Consider the following 24,256-nt stretch of genomic DNA (forward strand, 5'->3'; position numbering starts at 1 on the left):
TGTGTGATTCATAACTTACAGAAATACAGCTTTGTTTTGCGTAACTCAACCAAACACTGCCACTCGCGAAAGGCGTCAGATTCCAGTTACGCCGTTTGCCAGCTGTAATGGAAGAGATTTTACAGGGTATCCATCGATGAAACTAATACTACTACTACTACTGCTAATAATAATAATAATATACTGAAAGAGATAAAAGAGAATATACTGAAAGAGATGATAACAAAAACAGTAACACAATATAGTAATTACTTGTTAGCAGGTTGCTCGCCCTACTGGTGATTTAATGTCCCAAAGCAATGTAGTGGACATAAAAGTGGTCAACATGATAGCTGATACCAGTCGATAGACTCAACGGCAGAGGTTGTACCGGAAAGTGGGCTCGAATGTAGTTGTTGAAGTGGGGTGAAACAATACACTTGGACGATATGGTTACGTGATTTGCATGGTTGCAAAGGAACTACCTAGGATAAAACAAGGAGGGATATACAAAGAACTAAGGGGGATGGAGTCTTTTCTTTCTTTTGGGGGAAGGGATATAACTGAAGGAAAAGGAAACAATGCTAAGAACGTAAATGAAGCATGGAGGTGTTTAGTGTATGCAAAAGAACAAAGTAAATGTTTAAAACCAAAATACGTCATTAAAAGTGAAATAATGAAAACTACTGTACTCTCATTTCTGTGTTGGCACTAAATAATTGCAGCTGTTTTATATGAGGACTGTTATAACTTACGTATTGCAAGTTAAGAAGCCAGATACTATATCAAGAAGTCTACAATAGGAAATTAAAACAATTGCACTTAGACAGGGAATCGAACTCGAGTGTTCTAATGCAAAATTTTACCCATTCCACTAACTGGACAACATTTACACACAGTTCATAATAAAGATACTTGACGTACATCTGATAACAGTGTTGCCAAATTACCTCCCTTTCAGGTCCGTTTTCTGCCGAAAATATGCAAGGGTTGAAATTTTACTAGACACATTTTTGTACTGTGAATATGCAAGAAATCGCGCTCTCTGCCATTTTTGGTTCAAATGTACAGGGTGCGGCGCTTAAAACCGGACAAATGAAACTTATTTATAAAAGCAAATTTATTGAAACAAAATACAAATGAAAATCCTTTTACATATAATTAGTGGTACCTTTCAAGACTAACATTACTCGATGTAACCTCCTCCAGCTGCAATGACCGCCTTCAATCTTGTCCTGAAGCGATTGCACGCTCTCTTCAATACAGCGCTGTCCATATTAGCGAATGCTGCTTCGATGGCGGTGCGTAGAGATGCGACATTAGGGTGCCTCGTCTTATTGGTTACTCTTTCGACTATTCACCAAACATAGTAGTCGAGGGGGGCTCAAATCCGGGCTATTCGAGGGCCAGAACTCTTTTGACTAGAACATGTCAACGCTATCCGAGTGTCAGTTTTGGACTAAATGGCTCGTATAATGTCCTCATCTGCCATCCGTCGCATTGTTCGCTCGCTGAAATTCAATACTGACGCCAGTTTCCTCAGCTATTGCCCCTGGTCCTCCGAAATCGGCGCCTGAGTCTTTTCGATGATTGCCGCAGTTCGTGTCATGCATTTCCTCGAATGAGGTTTCCTCACCCGGTTAGCGGAATCTTCCTCAGACTTCTCCGAAGCATTACACTTGCACGCAATATCGTAAACAGTCAATCTCGGGTACCCGAAGAATCGAACTATTTCAATGGGCGAACGACCAGCGGGCCGATTTTCGATGATTGCAGCTCTTCGGTTGTACTCCGCATTTATCCGCAACATCTAGGCCATTTTGAGGTTCTGACTTTAGTAGATGCCTATGGCTTTCAAGAACAATAATCACGGTCTCCGGCGGAACTACAATATGGCGGTAAATTCAAATTGAAATTTATCTGGATTTAAGCGCCGCACCATGTATGTGTAACGCAGGAGAGTATTTCGACAGACGATGTCAACATCAATGAAAGTTCTGCGAATATGCTAAAAGTTGTTCCTGGAAGGGCACTGGAATACTACGAGGAGGGTAAGGAGCAAGCCTGCAACGAGCGAGGCGAACGAAATACACTATCTGATCAAATGTATCAGAACACCTATTATTGGACATTAATATGACATGAGTCTACCATTTGCCTACATGATGGCTTTAATTGTGTTGTGGACACTCTCAGTGAGGTTGTCTTAAAGTCTATGCCAGCCCAATCTTCCTGAAGAACCCAAAATAGTGGTGTCGGACACTGGGGTCTACAACTAATTAGACGTTCTCTGATTCTGAATTTGTTCCTATGGATTCAGGTCGGGACGCTAGGCAGGCCAATCCATTTCAGGAATATTATTATTCACAAACCTTTGCCTAACAAATGTTGCTTTACAACAGGGTGCATTGTCACCCAGATATCAACAGCCATCGTATTCGAACTGTTCACCTACTGTACGTAACACGTAAGGCTGTAAAATGTGTTCATATCTTTCGGCATTTAGCGTTTTCTTAAGCGCAATAAGGAGACCACATCCCAATCAGGAAAAACAACCCATTCCGTAGCGCCACTTCCTCCGTACGTCACTGTTGGCACTACACACAATAACAGGTAACGTTCTCGAGGCTTTCGCCAGGCCCAAACCCGTTCATCCGGTTGCCACAGGATATAGCAATCACTCGTTTCCTTCCAGCCACTGTCCAGTGACATCGGTCTTCACACTACCTCAAGTGTCGCTTAGCATTGCCTACAGATATGTGTGGGTTATCAGGTGGTGTACCACATCCTTTTTAACTCCCTAGGAGCTCTCACTGTGCTAACTAGACTACTGGCAGCACTCTGGAATTCAAAAGTGATTCCTTCCGCAGATTTCACGTCATTTTTTGCAACCAACCTAAGCAATGCTCGACCGCCCCATTCAATCTGTACACGAGGTCTTCTTGGTCTTCACCTTTCGTGACATCTAGTGGTCAGTTCTCATTACGTAGGGGTAGCCGGATACCTTTGATCAGATAGTGTAAACGTTCTGCCAGCTGTTGCTCATAACCCACATCGTAATTACAGAGAAATTACAAGTGCCTCTGAAATAAGTCAGTCCAGTGTTGTTCGCGTTTTTGCTGCAGACAGCTTCCATGCGTATTACGTGACACCTCACCAGCAGCTTAACCAGCGGGATTGTACGGAGCATTGAATTCTGTGGCTCGATTCTGGTGGGACGTCAGGACAGTTGTTTCTTCAAAGAATTCTCGTTACTGATGAAGCTGCGTTTATAAATCATGGGAAGATGGATGCGAGAAATATGCATTATTGAGCCGCTGAGAATCGGCACAGGCTGAGCGTAAATTCTTACAGAAGTATACCGGCTCTCCTAGAGTAAGTACCACTTTTGTACACATACAGGGTGACAGTTATTGAACTACATGCCATAAAATCGTCAAAACTTCTGAACGGTTTGCGTTAAGACGTTCAAACTGCACGGTTGGCCGCGCGGGATGATAGGAATTAGTATACGCTTTATGGTTTGGTTTAGCGAAGAAGCCCACTTTCATTTGGATGGGTTCATCAATAAGAAAAATTGGCGCATTTGGAGGACTGAGAGTCCGCATTTCGCGATGGAGAAGTCTCTTCATCTTCAACGGAAGACACTGTGATGTGCAATGTCCAGTCACGGAATAATCGATGCGATATTCCTTAATGGCATAGTGACTACCGAACTGTACGTGAAGGTTTTGGAAGACAATTTCATCCCCATTATCCAAAGTGATCCTGATTTCGACAAGATGTGGTCCATGCAAGACGGAGCTCGACGCCATCGAAGCAGGAGAGTGTTTGATGTCCTGGAGAATCACTTTGGGGACCGCATTCTGGCTCTGGCGTACCTAGAGGCCACTGGCTTGGGCCTCGATTGGCCGTCATATTCTCCGGATCCGAGCACATGCTACTCCTTTTTGTGGAGCTACATTACAAAAAATGGTTCAAATGGCTCTGAGCACTATGGGGCTTAACATCTATGGTCATCAGTCCCCTAGAACTCAGAACTACTTAAATCTAACTAACCTAAGGACAGCACACAACACCCAGTCATCACGAGGCAGAGAAAATCCCTGACCCCGCTGGGAATCGAACCCGGGAACCCGGGCGCGGGAAGCGAGAACGCTACCGCACGACCACGAGCTGCGGACAGCTATATTACAGACAAGGTGTAACCAGTGCTGAAAACAGCCATTCAGGAGGTCATCGACAGGAGTCATGCAGAGTTTCGCTATTCGTCTGCGTCACATCATCGCCAATGATGGCAGGCATATCGAACATGTCATAACCTAAATCCGAATATCTGTAGTGACATTACATGTTGAATAGAGTGTGTGCACGCCGTAGTTTGTAAGTAAGTAACGTTTTTTTCATATGGTTCAATAATTGTCACCCCGTAAGTGTAAGTCGTACCAGCAAAATGGGTGGTCGGGCCACTACTAACTTGTGACTAGGAGTGCACTCACTCATCTCTTCCCTGGAAGCTGTATAGGACGTGGATGCGTCGTTAGTTGGCCTGCACGCTCGCCTGATTTCTTGCCACTGAACGTTTTTTCTCTGGGATAAATTCAAAGATAAAGTCTACAGACTAGTTTTAACGACCGAAGAGAATTTAAAATTCACACTGTTGCAGCAGTCACTACTATATCGAATGTATTACCTTCAGTCTGTCCAGAAGTCTTTGAAACAGTGACTACAAACGTGTACTGCAATAGACGATGGGCATTTCGAACACTTGACTACATACATGAAATTTTAAGGAAGTATTTATGATCACGTTTTTTTTTTTTTTTGTATTTTTGTAATGTAAGTGTGTATCTTAACATTAAACTCAATACACGTAGTTAGTATTTAACAATCTTTATTCCTCAGTTTCCAACATGATGCGTGGACATTGCTCAGGTGTGGTGGCTTGCGTTCCTCAACGATCGACATAACCCTACCGTAGATGCAACCACATCAGAGTGCTATCTGTGGACACCTCAGAAAAATCTCTGGTTTCAGCCTTTTCAGAAGTTGTAGGAGTAACAGTTTGGATGTGGGTTTTTAACTTCATGAGAGGTGCGTGGAACACCGAAGATACACATGCTTACTGCAGCCAGACAAGTCAGCTGTGGCAGAACATTGTGCAGATACGGGTCATTCGATGGGCTACAGTGACTTGAAGATTCCAAAATCCCCCTCTTCCTTTTGGGATTCAGTTTGCAAGGAAGCCTTAGAAATGATGTTACGCAATAACTTAGTAAGTGGAGATAATGGTTTTAATTTGGATAAGGCATGGAATCCGGCTCTTGGTGTAATTGAACTGTGGTGTCTTCAACACGTGGCAAAACCAAGGTGAAACCAGGTTGAGCGGCCACCCCTCATTGCAGAAGTCTGACGTCATAGGCTAGGCAGACTGGTGAAACAGTGCAGGCTGTGACATGTGGGGGAACTAAGAACAGAGTTTAATGCTGGGAAAAGTACAACTGTGTCTGAACACACAGTGCACAACCAATGCCTGTGCCGATGTTAACACCACGACATCGGCAACTACGACTGAAATGGGCACTTGACAATCGGCACTGGATGTTGTCGCAGTGGCAGAGCGTTGAATGATCTGATGAATACCGATACCTTCTTCATCAAGCCAACGGGAGGGCGCGACTTCTTTGTCTTCAGAGGAACGGCTCATTGACACCTGTACTGCGGGACGGAGACAAGCTGGCGGCGGCTCCATTATGCTCTGGAGAACATTCAACTGAGAATCTATGGGTCCATTGCAGATCGTGCAAGGCACCATGATGGCCAAGGAGTATCGTACACTGATTGCAGACCACGTACACCCCCTCATGACGCTCATGTTTCCCGACGGCAGTGGCATTTTTCAACAAGATGATGCGCCGTGTCACAATGTCGGGAGTGTGATGGAGTGGTTCGAGGAACACAGTGGCGAGTTCTAATTGATGTGCTGGCCTCCCAAATCACCAGATGTGAACCCGGTCGAAGACAGCTGGAATGTAATTGATCGTGGCGTCAGAGCTCATCGCCCTCTACCCTGGAATTCACGGGAATTAGGTGATTTTTGTCTGCAGATGTGATGCGAAATACCTCCAGCGAACTATCAAGGCCTTACTGCTTCCATGCCATGACGCTTCGCCGCCTTTATCCGTGTCAGCGGTGGACGTACCAGCTGTTAGGTAGGTGGTCATAATGTTCTGGCTGATCGGTGTATATCTTGTTTTCTGCATGCAGTCTTCCTAATAATCTGGTATTAACCCAGCACCTTAGCGTCATTTTGTACATATTAAATCGAGATTTTAGAGAACTTTGCTCTCTGTCAACTTCTTGTAATTATATCCCCGAGCTGGCCGGTGTGGTCGAGTGGTTCTAGGCGATTCAGTCTGGATCCGCGCGACCGCTACGGTCGCAGGTTCGAATCCTGCCTCGGGCATGGATGTGTGTGATGTTCTTAGGTTAGTTAGGTTTAAGTAGTTCTAAGTTCTAGGGGACTGATAACCTCAGATGTTAAGTCCCATAGTGCTCAGAGCCATTTGAACCATATGCCCCGAATTAGAACAAATAAAAATCTGTTACAGCAAACTTGACTTAAATTTCAAGATGTTTTATTTGGCCTACAACTTTTCCACCGTTAGACAACCGACCAATAACAAATATAACCTGTTGTCTACCTAAGTTTATTGCCCTTATTGCGACGGTGTTATCATTGTGCTCAGTGGCCAGACTCGACGATCAGTTACATCAAAAATGATTCAAATGGCTCTGAGCACTATGGGACTTAACATCTGTGGTCATCAGTCCCTAGAAATTTGAACTACTTAAACCTAACTAACCTAAGGACATCACACACATCCATGCCCGAGGCAGGATTCGAACCTGCGACCGTAGCAGTCGCGCGGCTCCGGAGTGAGCGCCTGAACCGCGAGACCACCGCGGCCGGCGATCAGTTACTTATTATTCAGCGAAGGTAACGATCATTGCACTTACTTGTCTAATATGATTAGAAATTTCTTTATTGATTAGTGACAGACGTGGCAATTTTCCATAGGATTATAACTTTACTGTGTGTTGTTTCGTGATAAGTTAGCTAACGACTTACAATATTCAGACTGAATACGCAACAACATTTTTATAGTAACGTCATATCATAACGCAGGTCAAGAGCACACAGAACTGTCAATGCGTAAACGTTTTCTAGAGTACAACGTCATTTAATAATGAAGTGTTGATCGACGTGGTTTATAGCGAACGTCACCAAAATGCAGAAAAAGCAAGATAATTGTATGCAGACCGGTTTCCAGGTGGACGCTGGGCAAAACATTCCACTATCGTTAATACTGCCATAAGATTTCGAGGAATCAGAAGTTTTGCCTCTAGAAAACATAAGGCCTAGTTTACGCGACGACACTGACTTGCGCCACTTGTTGCCTGAAGACGAGTTGCACGCAAATTGTTTCGTATGTCTGTAGACACGCCGCCATCAGTGTACATTTCAGTTTCGTCGTTTATGAGTGTCGTATATTCTTGTCTAAAATGGAAGTTTTGGCAGCTGTACGAGATGTGGCGGATTTAATGCTTCTTTGCGTGAAATCGCTGCATAAAAAAAAGATAACAAAAGTTAAGAAACGAGTTTGTGTTCGCGAATGGATCAAGGAAAGACGTCAGCTCGGTTGCTCAGGGACACTGCTAAAAGAAATTGTAGCGGAAGATCCAAGAAGTTATTTTAACCACATCCGAATGTTACCAGACCAGTTTATGCATATTTTAAACACAGTGAAAAATGCAATAAGAAAAAAGATACTGTAATGCGTGAAGCATTGCCGCCAGAGGTAAAGTTGTAAATTACACCTGGCAAGTGGCGACTCATATTCTTCACTAGAATATCTGTATCGTGTTCCTTAATCCACAATTGCCAAATTTGTTCCAACTGTTGTGATGCCATCTACATGGGACTTGCAGAATACTTGAAAAGTAAAGAATAACAGTGTTCAATTATTTTTGTGATATTTTTGTTAAAGATCAAAAAATACATTTTCAGGAAGACCACACCATTACAATTTAACTTAATTCATTGTGGGATCATAGTGTAAGGCGATGGCTTCTGACTGTGACAGCCCTTCTTCCCCACCTAGTATTTCCTCGGCAGTAACTAACTGTTCTGAGTGGACCTGTACTTTCTTTTGTCCTTCGACCAAGAAACGCTTCCGCTTATAGGTAATTAGGGACTGTATTTCCTCCATCAGCACCACGCGGGTTAGCCGTGCGGTCTCAGGCGCCTTGTCACGGTTAGCGCGGCATCCCCCGACGGAGGTTCAAGTCCTCCCTCGGGCATGGATGTGTTGTGTTGTCCTTAGCGTAAGTTAGTTTAAGTCAGATTACGTAGTGTGTAAGTCTAGGGACCGATGACCTCAGCAGTTTGGTCCCATAACTTACCACAAATTTCCAAATTTCCTCCACCAGTTCACGCCTTTTCCATGTAATGCGTTTTGATGCTGACTGGACACTACTAGTGCAAGATTGAACACTCACTCTGTCATTGATTTTATTCATGCTTGATGTGGGTGGAGATGTGGTTGACTTATTAGTGTGTCCTCCAATGCATGCTGATTTTCATCTTCTTTTTCTTTATTATCATCATGGAAGGGAGCGAATGAGATTGTTATAACCAGACTTGCTGTATACCACATCATAATGTGGTATCATTCTAATGAACTGCAATGTTTGGATTAGTGACCCTGATTAATTTTTTACTGGTACCCCAAACTGAAGATGAATGGAGTGAAATAATAAAAAAAAGACTTCGAAATTCGATGTAATTTCCCATGCTTTAGTGCAGTAGATGGGAAACACGTAGTGACTACATGTCCACCAAAAAGTGTTTCTGAATTCCACAATTATAAGGGAACTTTCAGCATTGTTCTTTTTGCTGTTCCAGACAGTAATTACTGTTTTACTTATGTTGACATAGGTGAACTCTCGACCTGCCAGAAGATGCAGTTTTAGTTGGTAATGATGCTTCCCCATTAACACCGTATTTGATGAAGCCTTTTTCAAAACATGGCCCACTGAGCTCAAAAGAAAAAAATATTCAATTACAAACTTCCGAGAGCTCGACATGTTGTAGAAAAATCGTTCGGAATTCTCGTGTGGAAATTACACACTCCGCCCACAAATAGAGGCCAAAACTGTCAGGGCTACATGTGCTATCCACAACTGACAGAGAAAGACAGCTCCACAACAATACGTACAGCCCCAATTGATAGACCAGGAGAATGTGGAAAGGGGGATTTACCAGCCAGGGACATGGAGGAGTGGGGTGTGGGGATTGGGGGGGGGGGGGGGGGAGGGGCGTTATAGACGCGAAGCCACAAGCCGGCAGCAATAATTATTCAAAACAGGCGGCATTAAGAAGAGCATTGTTTGTAGACTGCTTTGTTACAGTTGGAGCTGTACCTTGGAAAATTTAAGCATCTAAAAATATGTATCAGTACTACAAATTGTGAATGTTAAGCACTGAAGACTTTTTAAATACGAGGGTTGGAACCTTAATAGTGGCAACTATTTATTTACGGCTCGTACAAAATAAATACATGTTTCAAAGTTTTACTGACCTTCAAAGTAGTCACCAGCATTGTGTATAGCTCGTTGCCAGCGATGTGGAAGTCGTATGATACTCTTAGTAGTGCCAGTTGTGTTGACAGTTCGAGCGGCGCGGTCTATTGCCCGACGAATTATTAGCAGTTCTGAAGCGAATGCCGTGGAGTGTTTCCTTCAGTTTAGAAATCGAGTTGAACTTACGAGAGCTCAAGTCAGGGGAGTGCAGTAGGTGGTATAGCACTTAGGAGCCCCATCAGTCAAACAAATCAGTAACAGCTTGCACTTTCCGTGCTTGATCATTGTCCTGCAAAAGGATGGTCAGGTATTGCAGAAAGTGTCATCACTTATCTCTATGCTGTTCATTTTTTGAACACAACCTATGACCAGCTTAGAGACAGAAGTGATGACACTTTCTGCAGGACCTGACCATTATTTTGCAGGACTGAATTAATCCGTCGTAAGTTCAACTCTGTTTCTGAACTGAAGGAAACACTTCGCGGCATTCGCTTCAGAACTGCTACAAATTCGTCGGGCAATAGACCGCACCGATCTAACTGTCAACACAACTGGCACTGCTAAGAGTATCCTACGACTTTCACATTGCTGGAAAGGGGTTATACACAATGCTAGTGACTAATTTGAAGGGGAGTAAAACTTTGAAACATGTATTTTGTACGAACCGTAAATAAATAGTTGTCACTATTAAAGTTCCAACCCTCGTAAATGAATGAATGTTGAATATAGAATTCAACTTACCAGATTTGTGTATCCTTTTCCCCTGTACACCGTTTTCCTTAAAAACGAATCAGACATTTTGAACCATGGGGCCGGCCGCTGTGGTCGAGCGGTTCTAGGCGCTTTAATCCGGAACCGCGCTGCTGCTACTGTCGCAGGTTCGAATCCTGCCTCGGGCATGGATGTGCGTGATGTCCTTAGGTTAGTTAGGTTTAAGTAGTTTTAAGTCTAGGGGACTGATGACCTCAGATATTAAGTCCCATAGTGCTCAGAGCCATTTGAACCATCCTTCAATGTTTAGATCGCGCAGGACGGCCTCAAGTGCAGCAACACGTCGCTGCTTGTTTTTGTAGTCGGCATCACTGAAACCCCACAAACACTTGCACATAGCGTAGGTGTCCGAAAAGCGAAGAATTTCTTTCGTTACCCACTTCATATTTCAGTTTGTTTATACACCTAACCTCAAAAGTCGAGCAAGTAGTGTCGCCAAAGTTGGAACGAGCCAAAACTGCTTAGTTTCAACATCGAGTTGCGCATGCCCGTTGGTCATATAGCGCCATTGCGTGCAACTTGTGTCGTCGCGTAAACTAGACATTAATACGAAGGAAGACTGCTACGAACTAAGCTGCAGAAGTAGCGGTTCTTGTGGTTACTGCAATAAATTCCTATGCCAGTTTTCGTCAAATACAAAGAGAAGCTGGCATCAGTCAAAGAAGCCTTTTGCGTATTCTTCATTGATATAAATCTCACTCGTTCGGTATTTCTCTATATCAGGAGCTACATGGCAGTGATTTTCAACTTCGTTTTGAATACTTGGGTCTTCAGCGAAGATAATAATTGTGTAGAGGAAGTATTGTTTACTTATGCGACCCATTCCACTGGTATGGACCTGATCACAGCGTTAACGCTGATCACAATTATAACTTTTTTGTGTGGTGCGTCAAAGTGTATACCAGCTCCGTCGGCTTTACCAGTTCTGCGTGTATGTTTATAAAGTGTAGGTTTGTTCTGCTCTGTGTTATTGTTTATTACCACAATAATCTATGGGCTTTTGAGGTCGTGATCGAAAATAATTAGACGTTGCGGTTCCCAACCACCCCCTTTTGATGAGGCGTGGGAAGTTGTGGTGTGAGGTGCTGTGCTGTGCTGTGGGTGCCGCTCCCCGCTGCTTGGCTGCTAGTTTTGCCGCTCAACTGGCCAGCGCCGCGGCATGCAGTATCCCCCTATCACCTGGGCGGCCGCCGTTGCCCTGCTACCAGCTGACGGTGGGCCGCTGGCTCTCGCCCCAAGGGTGGGGCGCCCTGGCTCTCCACTCCTCTTTCCGCTCTTGTTGAGCGTCGTGTGTGCGTCGGCGCGCCGGATAGTCTGTGTCTATATTCGACTTTTAACAGTGTTCGTACATATTTTTATCTTCTAAAAACTAGTTGTCTTGTTTAGACCTATGGTAGTGTTACACTTAGCCTATCTATTCTATTTGTTCAGTCAGCCGACAGAGGGGGCGTAAACTAACCAACCTGATTTTCTCTAGGCTAACATTGATATTCTAAGTTAAAACTATATTTTTCATTGTTTTCTGTGGTATATGTACAAATGTCCCAAGCCTGATCTGGCGTTTGTACGTATAGGGCCGTCTGTTTGTTGTGTTGTACGTGACTGCCGTTCTGTTTGGTTCGTCTGTGTGTGATGTGACACTTTGAACTATTCACGTGCGATTTATGATTTCACTATGCACTTTTTCTCCGCCTAGTCTATGGGGTCTTGGATTTCGAGCTTGGCATCTTTGGCTAGTGCCACGTTCTCGGTATAGCTAATCCCACTTCCCTTAGATGTCTACGGTTGTTGCGTTTTACACCTAACTTATCGTACAGTGCATTTACCGATATTTTAACGATGTAATTCAGGTACTTTAACTCCACTGCTTCGTGGAGTTCACGTATGGGTGTCCATGGTGGGGCTTCCATTATCCATCTTAAAACTTTATTCTGGACTTTTTGTAGTTTGTTTTGATTGGGATTGCAAGTAAAGCTCCACGATGAACAGGCATACGTTAAGGCTTGGGGGACTGTTGTTTTATACAATGTTCTTTTTGTTTCCATCCACATCTGCCCGCTGAGGAAAAAGAGCTAGAGGGCTTTGGAACTACATCTTTTTATCGAGTGTCACGTCCAGGTATTTCGCAGGTAATTCCTGGACGTTTAGAGACAGCTGGTTTGTGAGTACCCGACGTTTTCTGGCGAAGTATGCTGCTGCAGTTTTACCTTCGTTAAGGATCATTTTGTTTCCCCTACATCAGTCTTCTATGTTTATAGCTGCCTTTGTAGGCGTGCTCTGTTTGAGTGGTACTGCTACCACTCGTGTAGATGGCTGTGTCGTCCGCAGTTTGTGTAGTTCTGTGATGCGGCGACGAGGGTTTGCCGTTCTCGCAATTCTAAATAGTGTGTGTGATATTTCGGACACCTGAGGGATACCAGCCCTCAGAGGCTTTTTTGGGGAGCGTGTCCCGTCCACCTCGACCAGGAACGTCTGATCTGTCAGAAAGCTGTTTATGAGTTTGACGTACCCATCGGGGATCGTGGTGTGATGTTTAAACTTGTACACCAATTTGTCGTGCCATACGTTGTCGTATGCCTTTTCCCAATCTAGGAATACTGCTGCTGTTCAATTAGTGTAGTTGACATTGTGTGTGATGTGTTCGGTGAATCGTAGGACCTGTAGCTCTGCAGAGAGCTTCTTCTGGAACCCGAATTGATCCGGTCTGATGGTTTCGTCGTCTATGAGACATTCGTTGATCCTGCCCAAAACTACTCTTTCAAGCGTTTCCCCCATAAGCTGAATGGGCGATGATTTGGCGGTAGTATTGGATCTTTCCCTACCTTTAGGATCGTAATAACCTTCGGTTCCTTCCAGATCGCAAGGAAGTGGTGTAGCAGCATGCAGCTATTTATTATTCTCAATAGCAGGACAAATGGTTTCAGAGAAAGGTGTTTCAGGTGAATATTTGAAATTTTTTCTAGTCCTGGTGCGGATCTACCCTTTCCGCAGGCTAGTATTTTATTAAAAAATGTATTACCGCCTTGAGCTGCTGGTGAAATTCCTTATTTACACAACCAGTTTCAGTCGTCTGACATCATCAGGTTCATAAAAGTATTCGCAGCATCTTGTAAGGGGAAACCACAAAATCATTATTGTCAGATGATAAAACCATGAATATCGTAACATAAATTGCATCGTCAGTCTACAAACACTGTGCTAAGTAGTTTATTCATTCATGTTATAATTGTAGAACTACGTAGCGCAGTTTATATATAATGACGATGCAATTTATGGTACGATATTCACGGTTTTATCATCTGACGATAATGATTTCATATTTACCCTGACATGATGCTGCGAATACTTCTATGAACCTGATGCTGGTCAGACGACTGAAACTGGTTGTGTAAATAAGGAATTTCACCAGCAGCTCAAGGCGGTAATACGACATTTTTTGAACATGTAAGAGCTGTGGGACACCACCTCCTGAAAATGTATTGGAAAAAAATGATAACTGTCTCTTCTTAAAGTCGGCTGATTAGCTTTCCAGCAATACAAAATTTTCTTTGGTACGAAAAATATTTAAATTTTAATTAAAAGCATGAAACTGCTTCTTTACCCGGTGGCACACGTTCACTAGGAGAGTTTCCTTAAACGGCCACAACAATAGCTCCAAAGACCCATATTCTATTTACAGTATCTGCAATATGCACTATCAGAATATGTTTCATTTAGATCTGATATTATGCCAGCAAAATATAGTTGTTTTATTTAAAAAAGCAAAGTTGATGTTTGTATCTCGGGTATTAATGAAGTTGCGTGAACTCGTTGCTGCGTGTTTCAAGAGCCACTGTTCGTCTATGTGAATAGAGATCGAAATAAATATAATGAAAAGGATATTACCATACAACCTAATTCAAGAACATCCGTTAAGAATTTTGCTTTGGCTATTAATAAACTCTACTATCATTGCTTGTTTGTAAGTAATGTTTGTGAAGATTCTTTTACCCCCATCATTTCTGTAGTTGGATATATTCCGACTTTTCGTAAGACGGGCGGTGTCTCGTAGACTCACTTTCGCCGTTCAGAACTGGGCTATGCGATGTGATGCGTCCAATTCCCGTCTAGTGAATCAAGACGTAGATATTCTTGCTCATGAAGCCACAAAATCCGGAACTTTAATCGATATATAACATTCTCCTTCTGAATTGTATCGTCAAGCCCCACACAATGCCCTTCGAAAACGAAAAAAGGGTTAGAAAGTATATTAGTTATTCAGGGTAAGATATTATACCCGTATTCATACCACCATTCCTCGTAGACTAACTTCACGATGTTCATCTATCCGGTTATTATCCATGTAACACTGTCGCATGAGATTCTGCAACGGATGTTTTCCGGTGTATTATCATGCTCAAAAGTATCCGAACGACCTATTTTACGTTTGCCTGATTTGCATGCAGACCACATAAAGTAACTGTCTTGCATATCCTCTAATCTCGTTTCGGTACAATCATTTGGCAATACAAAATGGTTGCCACAGATGACCGCTAGAAAACACTGCTCTGTATATGAAGATGGCATCAGTTCTTTCGACATGTGTGAAAGAACAGATGCCACTGGTGACCGTGCAGCTCTCTAGAATGAAACTACAGTTAAATAAATACCATTAGCTGCTATCACTAGCTCTATGAGGGAAGAGTGAGTGCTGCGGTAGGTCGGTAGGTCACTGGAAACGATGTCGCACCGCGACGTCGAAGATACGTTGGTCTAGGTTCTAATCTCAAACTAAAGTGATATTTTAACTCTTTATGTGACAGAGCTACACCATTCGGCTTCCTAAACGTGGCAAATAACTCAGGTTAAAATCATCCTACAAGACACGGTAACACTACTATCCGACTTCATTTCTTCGGTAACACTCACCCCGTACAGGACCTTGTATTAAATCCAAAATCGCCGCAAACCCAGGCACTAACCTCCTATCTCCTAGTAAATTTTGCCCGAAATGGTAGATTACATACTTAGTATTCCTCACATCATATGCTACCAGAATACTGGTTACTATGTTGTTGTTACTGCATGGTTTACACATTGTTTACGGAAAATATTTCACGCTGAAGAGCACACTACAATATTAAATAATCTTGTGTTTGCCAATGAGAGTGTACGAACGTCCGCTATAGATCATAGGCTCAAGGCGTGATCCTCCGTGATCACCTGGGCTAACGCCGGCTATCGTCAGGCAGCCTCACGGCGGTGGAACTGACGTTGTTCTGATCAGGACAGACAGCCACGAGTTTGTCACGGAAACGTTTTCCCAAGGATTTGCTGTTACTGGCGGGTTATAAAATAAAGTAAATTATTTCTGAGCTTCCAATAGATTGATGCTATTAGCAGATCGACAATTTGTAGTTTACTGAATTACAGAAGAATCAGGTTCAGTAACTGAGCTTTTCTTTTGCACTGCGCGAAGTTCACCATGGAGAGTAGCGAAGCGTAAACAACGCCCTTTGTGGAAACTTCCGCATGTACAATGTGTGTAGATGGCAGTTATGTGATTTTATTTCAGTGATTACAAAATAAAGCAATTCACCCCAGGGAGCCAGGGAGCCAGAATTCTCATCCAGTCTGGCGCAACAGACTTTGGGGCTTGATGCTAGTATAAGTAGGATCAGGGTTTGATTCGCACTTCAGACGAGGTTTTTTAATACTTGCCGGTAGACCAGATGTATCTCTGATTATGGCAGACGAAGAATATGCGAGTAGACAGTGGTTTCAAATTCACATTAAACGTGATGATGTCACTTCGCTACCGACTGCAGGTTAGGTTGGGCCATGACAGAGGCGTAGGTGGCAGCATGTAGAAAATCTGTCTCCAGTAACCTTTCTTACGACAATATTTTTATTTTAGTCAAAGAACCAAACGCCATGTAAGGTCACAGGGCACTGATTATATTTTTTATTTCAGCTTGAGATGTTGAATATATTTGTTCTGGTTTCACGGGATTTATTTATTTATTTATTGCCGGCCGCGGTGGCCGTGCGGTTCTAGGCGCTTCAGTCCGGAACCGCGAGACTGCTACGGTCGCAGGTTCGAATCCTGCCTCGGGCATGGATGTGTGTCATGTCCTTAGGTTAGTTAGGTTTAAGTAGTTCTAAGTTCTAGGGGACTGATGACCTTAGATGTCAAGTCCCATAGTGCTCAGAGCCATTTGAACCATATTTATTTATTTATTTATTGTTCCGTGGGACCAAATTAAGGAGAAGTCTCCATGGTCATGGAACGAGTCAATACATGAAATTATAACACGATATTAGAAACAGATAAAATAAAATATAAAATGGTTCAAATGGCTCTGAGCACTATGGGACTCAACATCTCAGGTCATAAGTCCCCTAGAACTTAGAACTACTTAAAGCTAACTAACCTAAGGACACCACACACACCCATGCCCGAGGCAGGATTCGAACCTGCGACCGTAGCAGTCCCGCGGTTCCGGACTGCAGCGCCAGAAGCGCTAGACCACCGCGGCCGGCTAAAATATAAAAAAACATATTCAGGTGACAAGTCGTAAGTTTAAATAAAGAAAATCAACAATGTAACACTGGAATTTGCTTAATTTTTTAGCTCTTCTAGGAGCTCCTCGACAGAATAGAGGGAGTGAGCCATGAGGAAACTCTTCAGTTTAGACGTAAAAGAGTTTGGGCTACTGCTAAGATTTTTGAGTTCTTGTGGTAGCTTATTGAAAATGGATTCAGCAGAATACTGCACTCCTTTCTGCACAAGAGTCAAGGAAGTGCATTCCACATGCAGATTGGATTTCTGCCTAGTATTAACTGAGTGAAAGCTGCTAACTCTTGGGAATAGGCTAATATTGCTAACAACAAACGACATTAAAGAAAATATATACTGTGAGGGCAATGTCAGAATTCCCACACTATTGAATAGGGGTCGACAAGAGGTTCTCGAACTTACACCACATATGGCTCGAACATCCCGTTTTTGACCCAAAAATACCCTTTTTGAATCAGAAGAATTACCCCAAAAAATAATACCATACGACATAAGCGTATGAAAATATGCGAAGTAGACTACTTTTCGTGTTGAAGTGTCACTTATTTAAGATACTGTTCTAATGGTAAATAAAGCAGCATTTAGTTTCTGAACAAGATCCTGGACATGGGCTTTCCCCAACAGCTTACTATCTATCCGAACGCCTAGGAACTTGAACTGTTCCGTCTCGCTTATAATATGCCCATTCTGTCTGATCAAAATATCGGTTCTTGTTGAATTGTGAGTTAGAAACTGTAAAAACTGAGTCTTACTGTGATTTAGCATTAAATTATTTTCCACAAGCCACGAAATTATTTCATGAACTACATTATTTGATACTGTTTCAATATTACACACAAGATCCTTCACCATCAAGCTGGTGTCATCAGCAAACAGAAATATTTTTGAATCACCTGTAATACTAGAAGGCATATCATTTATATAAATAAGAAACAGCAGTGGCCCCAGCACCGACCCTTGGAGACGCCCCACTTAACAGTGCCCCATTGGGACTGAACATCACTACCACTCTCAATATTGCGGAGAATTACCTTCTGATTTCTGTTCTTAAAGTAAGAGGCGAACCAATTGTAAGCTACTCCCCTTACTCCATAATGGTCCAACTTCTGCAGTAATATTTTGTGGTCCACACAGTCAAAAGCCTTTGTTAAATCAAAGAAAACACCTAGCGTTCGCAACCTTTTATTTAATCCGTCCAAAACCTCACAGAGAAAAGAGAATATAACATTTTCAGTTGTTAAACCATTTCTAAAACCAAACTGAACATTTGACAGCAAATTATGTGAATTTAAATGCTCCAGTAACCTTGTATATACAACCTTCTCGATAACTTTAGCAAACACCGATGGCATAGAAATGGGTCTAAAATTGTCAACATTATCAATGTCTCCCGTTTTTTAGAGTGGCTTCACTACCGAGTACTTTAATCGGTCAGGAAACCGACCACTCCTAAAGGAAAAGTTACAGCTATGGCTAAGTACTGGGCTAACATACATAGAACAATACTTCAGTATTCTGCTAGATACCCCGTCATATCCATGAGAGTTCTTGGTCTTTAGTGATTTAATTATTAACTCAATCTCCCTCTTGTCAGTATCATGGAGGAACATTTCAGGTAACAGTCTCGGAACACTTTTTTCTAAGAGCGCTATAAGATTCCCTGTTGGGACTAGGTTTCTATGTAGTTCACCTGCTATATTCAAAAAGTGATTATTAAATACTGTACATATATGCGACTTATCAGTAACACGGACATTCCCACTACGCACTGATTCTATATCCTCGACCTCTCTCTGTAGACCAACCACTTCCTTTACGACTGACCATATGGTTTTAATTTTATCCTGAGACTTAGCTATTCTATCTGCATACCACATACTTTTTGCCTTCCTAATAACATTTTTAAGCACATTTCAATACTGTTTGTAATGGGCTGCTGCATTTAGATTTTGACTGTTTCTAACGTTTTGATATAATTGCCACTTTGTTCTGTAATTCTTATCCCTCTAGTCAGCCATACAGTCTGCCTGTTTGTGCTAGTACCCTGTTTTGAACGTTCTAACGGAGAGCAACTTTCAAAGAGCACGAGAAAAGTCTTGAGAAAAGCATTATATTTATCGTCTACTGTATCAGCGCTATAAACATCTTGCCACTCTTGTTCCTTGATAAGATTTACAAAGGTCTCTACAGCAACTGGATCAGCTTCCCTAAACAGCTGATGACTATATTTAACACGTGTTGCAGCACAAAAATCTTTTAGAGTTAAAATTTGTGCATCATGATCTGAAAGGCCATTCACCTTTTTGCTAACAGAATGCCCTTCTAGTCATGAGGAATGAGCAAAAATGTTGTCTATGGTTGTTCTACTGTTCCCTTGCACTCTCGTTGGAAAGAATACGGTTTGCATAAGATTATATGAATTAAGGAGGTCTACCAGCATCCTCTTCCTTGCACAATCACTTATACAATTAATATTGAAGTCACCACATATAACTAACTTTTTGTATTTCCTATAAAGTGAACCAAGAACTTCCTCTAGCTTTAGCAAAAATGTTGTGAAATCGGAGTCTGGGGATCTATAAATAACAACAGTTAGAAGTTTAGCTCCGTTAAATTTAACCACACCTGCACAACATTCAAACACCTTTTCAGTGCAGTACTTTGAAACATCAATTGACTCAAATGGAATGCCGTTTTTCACATACATGGCTACTCCCCCATACCGCAAAGAGCTCCTCGAAAAGTTGCCAGCCAACCTGTATCCTGGTAAAGGAAGCCTCTGAATTATCTCCTTATTTAAGAAGTGTTCAGATATACCAATAATTTCAGAGTCAACATCTATAAGCAGTTCACTAACTTTATCTCTAATACCTTGTATATTTTGATGAAATATACTAATTCCCTCATTACTCGGATACCTAAGCTTTGTCAAAAGTGGTTCCTTTGTTAGAGAGACTTCCCTTAAGCAGGAATACCTATCAGCTGACTTCAATCTAAAAAAGGTGCAGCTCTAACACCCACTACTGCAGGAATTTTCCCATGAGTGATCCCACCCACCCCACCTATGCTGTCACCTATAAGCTTTGCCAACCTCCCCTTCCCATACCTGTTGAGGTGCAGGCCATGTCTAGTGAAACCCGTCCTGCTGATAGACTCCACCGACACCACTGAAATGTGACCCATGCTTTTTGTCATCAGCGCACCATCAAGTCTCATGTTATTACGCCTGACGGCTGTATTAAGATGAGGCCGATCGTGACGCTGAAACAGTTCCACGAAATGCACATTCGTGTTGCCAGTCTGAGTGGCTATCTTTTCCAGGTCACCATCTATGTCATACTCCCCATCCCTACCAATACTATTACCAGCCCCACCCACAATCACTATCTGATCCTCTTTAGTAAAATCCCTACATAACCCACCTATGTTAACAGTCACCTGAGCCTATCTTGCATTAGGCTTCACAATGCTGGTGACCTGGTACTCACTCCCCAGCACTTCCTGCAACTGCTGGCCTACACCTCTGCCATGAGAACTACCTAACAGCAGAACCTTCCTCTTCGACTTTGCAACTATTCTAGCCACCGTAACTACTGAGGTCTGCTGCATACTTCCTACATCTACAGCTACTAGAGATTCCTCTCCGCTAGACTCTGACAGTTGATCATATCTATTGTAAACACCGATAGTAAAACTATCTGAAAATCTTTTTCTTCTAGCAGATCCCTTGCCAACAGCCAGCTCCCATTCCCCAACCCCCTTCTCCCTCCTCATCCTATCTAGCTCCTCCTGTGCGTTTTTCAACTGCACCTAAAGGGCACAGATCTTACGCTCCTGCTCCTCTATCAACTTACTCTTGCTACATAACCTGCAGTTCCAGGAGAGGATCTCACCAGAATGCCCACTGCATTCCCCCCAGTGAAAATACTTCGAACAAGTCTCACACCGCAATCCACTACTCACGAACCTACGGCAAAGCCCACACTTCTCATTCATGGTCCGTTCATGATCACATAATGCTATCAATTCGTTGTTTGCTCAAGGTTCCAAACTACTCAAATTCTCCCCGCATGCCGCGTGTCAGGGTTCGAATCCTAGTTAGGCACAAAATATTCATAATGTCCTTTCAGGCTTTACCATGAACATACCTAACTGTTGTTGGAAATTTATTTTGATTTTTAACATCTTTTCATACATTGTCAGTAACTATGTGTGATGGTTTCGACTACCAGAGAGAGACAGATCTTTTCGTCACATTTCCAGTTCAAACGTAACACTCCTAGCTAATGGTGAAAAAGAATTCCATAGTTAACATGTCTTCTAGTGTAGTTAACAACAATATATGCGGGGCTCATTTACCAGTCGCCAATGTACTCTTCGTCACATCATTTCTAACTCAAACATCTGCACATCTCGTTTCTGGTAAAATAAACCTATATTTAATGTCCATTGGTGGTGATAGGTGCCGGGTTAGAATCCCAAGAAGGCAGAAATTATACATTTTTCTTGTCACTGTAGTTTCAAACATCTCACAACTGCTGATAAAATTCGATATACGGCCTTTGCTTATATAACAATCTGATTAGGTGCTGTCTTCGAATCGGCATCCAACACATACATTACGTCATTGCAAATTTGTTATTCTAGAATGAAACTATATTTAACATCTTTCGTGGTTAGATAACAGGGACCACAGTGTGTAGATAGTTGCCCTGGTCCAATATAAAAACTTTCGTCATGTAATTGAAAGTTCAGATTTGCTAGCTGATAGTGGCTAAAATGTGTTACATCACGTCTCTCTATGGTTAGTCAGAAATTACGATCAGTATTGGGGTCGAGTCTGACGACACATGATTAACTTTCATTTTTGATGTCACTTTTGTTTTAGATAACAAATACGATAGGTGGTTTTCGAATTACATGTAGATCAACATGAAATGAGTATATAGTAAGATTACTAGTGATAGTTTGTTGACGGTGAGATTTCGACAGAGCGGGTTGGTAGATTGTTGGAAAATCTTTTAGAGAGCAAGAAGACAAAAATGACTGATGGGGTAGTTACAGTCATTATTTGTCAGGCACTGATGAGAGTGGTAATACTTTACAAATGTCACTTCTTGTGATAAATTCGAGTTTAAAAGCGTTAAGGACTGTCTCAGGTGTTCCCTGATATTTGTAGTATCGCGGTATTAATTGACACCTGGATCTATCGCCATACAGAGAGACATAATAACTGCTCCTTCTAATGAAAGGCTCAATGATAGCAGGTCCTTAAATGAAAAGAAATTAAATATGTAATATGGAGTGGCGTTTATCGTCAGTTACCAACAGCAATCTCTGCGGATACGATGCGACGGCATCGATGGGAAGACGGTGTCGGACTGTGTACAGGATATCCAGAGGCTGTTGTTGCATTATGTTGAAATATCAGGAATCATTAACAGTGTTCGTTGTCAGAAAGATTATTACTTAAACTTCCTTAACAATTTGCGAACGGCGTCGACACACAACAGTCCCATGTTATAGTAGTTAATACTGAGCACGTTTTTTTCACTGCTTTATTTGGTAGCTAATGATAACGGTCTACTCACTGTTAAAATTTTGTTACCTTACACGTTTCGGAGGCAGCCCACCATCACATCATTTAAAAGGATTGCATATATAGTTTTTGGTTTCATGACAGCCGCAGTCGAAAAGAGATGATGACTAATGATATATACGAAGGACATTCATTAATTAAAGAGGAAAACTGATGCAGAAACGAAAAACTATGCAGGAGAAATTTGGTTTCATTCTTGGCTTCCGATTTTCATCATTAGGATGAGCTGAGAACAGCCGAGGGATAAAAATTGTTTTCTTTATAACCTCAATATTACATTTGACGATGGCGTGGGCGCTTAATCTTTCCACATTAGTTGAACATCGTTCAGTGATCCGTTTTCATTATTCTGGAAAAAAACTGGCTAAAATCAGTTCTCGAACGCTTTTATATTGTGGTGAAAATTGTAAGAACCGCAGAAACTATCGTAAGTGGGCAGAACAGTTCACAAGCGGTTGAATATCAGCCTGACGAGCAACGTCCTGGCCGGCCAGTAGAAGTAGCAATTCGTTCGCTTCAAACCTTCATTGACGACATTATTCGTGAAGACCGACGTGTTTCAGTTGAACATATAGCAAAAACAGTTTCTATAGATATTGGATACTTTATAACGTCATCAGTAAGAAGCTGTAGTACAACAAAAGACGTGGTAGGCGGGCCCAGAAAGAGTTAATGCAACAACACAAGGAATCAAGACTCAACGGTAAAAGAACGCTATGAAAGAGAGTGTGACCCTTATCTAAACAAGATTTTAGCTTATCCTTTAACTTCGATTCACCATTTTGAACCAGAGTCCAAAAGACGAAGTATGGAACAAAGACTTGTCGGAAAGTGGCTCAAACAACAAAGCAAAGGCTTTATTGCATCGGGTATATAAAACAATGAATTATTGTTGGGTAAAGTGTAGTAATATTGGAGGAGATTATGTCGAAAAGCAGAAGAAGTCTCGTTTTGTAAAAATTCACAGTTTTTTTACATCAATACGTCTCTTTAATTATCGAATGTCCATTGTAATGAACAATCTAGACGGTTTTAATCACGAACCATAAGTTCTTGTCACGGCATTTCAATCTTAATTTAGCAGCAGCGTTAAGACTGAAATCATGAGGCACGGCCCTGTGTATTAAGTACTTTCATATGACAGTCTGTTGAATTATGCCTTAAACGCATAAATAAGTTCTTGAGAAATGGACAGTCGTTGTTAGCGACCTAATAAAGTGGTGAGAAGCTAATTTTCAGTATATATGTACTGGTTGCATGGTTCCTGCGCGACTTTAAGTCACAACCGATACTCGTGCTTGTTAATCACAGTAGTACGCTGTATGTGCACGTCGTTCTGTAGTCGATTTAATATCTTCCACAGCAGGTTGCCTTTTCGTTGTGGAGGTGATAAGAGTAACAGATTATAACATTATTGTGCTCCACCACTACTCCACTCAGCAATTCGATTGTGTATTTCTTATAAATTATGATTCTGAATGCAAATTAATGTTCTGTGATGTGAATATATTTCCCCAGTTTAGCTTTGGTGAAGAGATGTTGTAAAAAAAAAAGGCGTGTCACTGGTAGGTAAACAAAACTGCTTGATCTGATCCCCTGAAGTGTACGAGTGTTAGACAATTCCATGACCAGTAAAAAAAGTCTGTAAATATTATTAATCAGCTCATTTTTAACTGAAAAGATTTGGGTCCACAAATAGAGCA

The sequence above is a fragment of the Schistocerca nitens genome, chromosome 3, assembly GCF_023898315.1.
Source record: "Schistocerca nitens isolate TAMUIC-IGC-003100 chromosome 3, iqSchNite1.1, whole genome shotgun sequence".
Classification (NCBI taxonomy): Eukaryota; Metazoa; Arthropoda; class Insecta; order Orthoptera; family Acrididae; genus Schistocerca; species Schistocerca nitens.